This window comes from Triticum urartu, chromosome 7A (genome assembly GCF_056163025.1).
Source record: "Triticum urartu cultivar PI428250 chromosome 7A, HENAU_Tu73, whole genome shotgun sequence".
NCBI classification, from domain to species: domain Eukaryota; kingdom Viridiplantae; phylum Streptophyta; class Magnoliopsida; order Poales; family Poaceae; genus Triticum; species Triticum urartu.
This window is the reverse complement of record NC_141879.1, coordinates 597,658,376-597,658,622: the sequence shown is the minus strand read 5'-3', so window position 1 is coordinate 597,658,622 and position 247 is coordinate 597,658,376.

The following is a 247-nucleotide window of genomic DNA, read 5'->3' as shown; positions in this document are numbered from 1 at the left end:
TTTTTGTATAGGAGAGGAAATTAAATATGTAGGGGGAGGTCGAATCTCGTCTTATTTATTCTTTTTTTTATGTTATGTATCTGTGTTTTTATTCTTTTTTCTTTCTTAAGTTAAGGAATTTACAACAAGTCTCTTGCAAAAATAACTATCCTATCCCCTTTCTACAATCTCTCTATATCCTTGTTACATAAGGTAAGTATTGTATAATAGTTCGGTTTTCCGCGATTTTTTCCATTCCTCTGTGTAA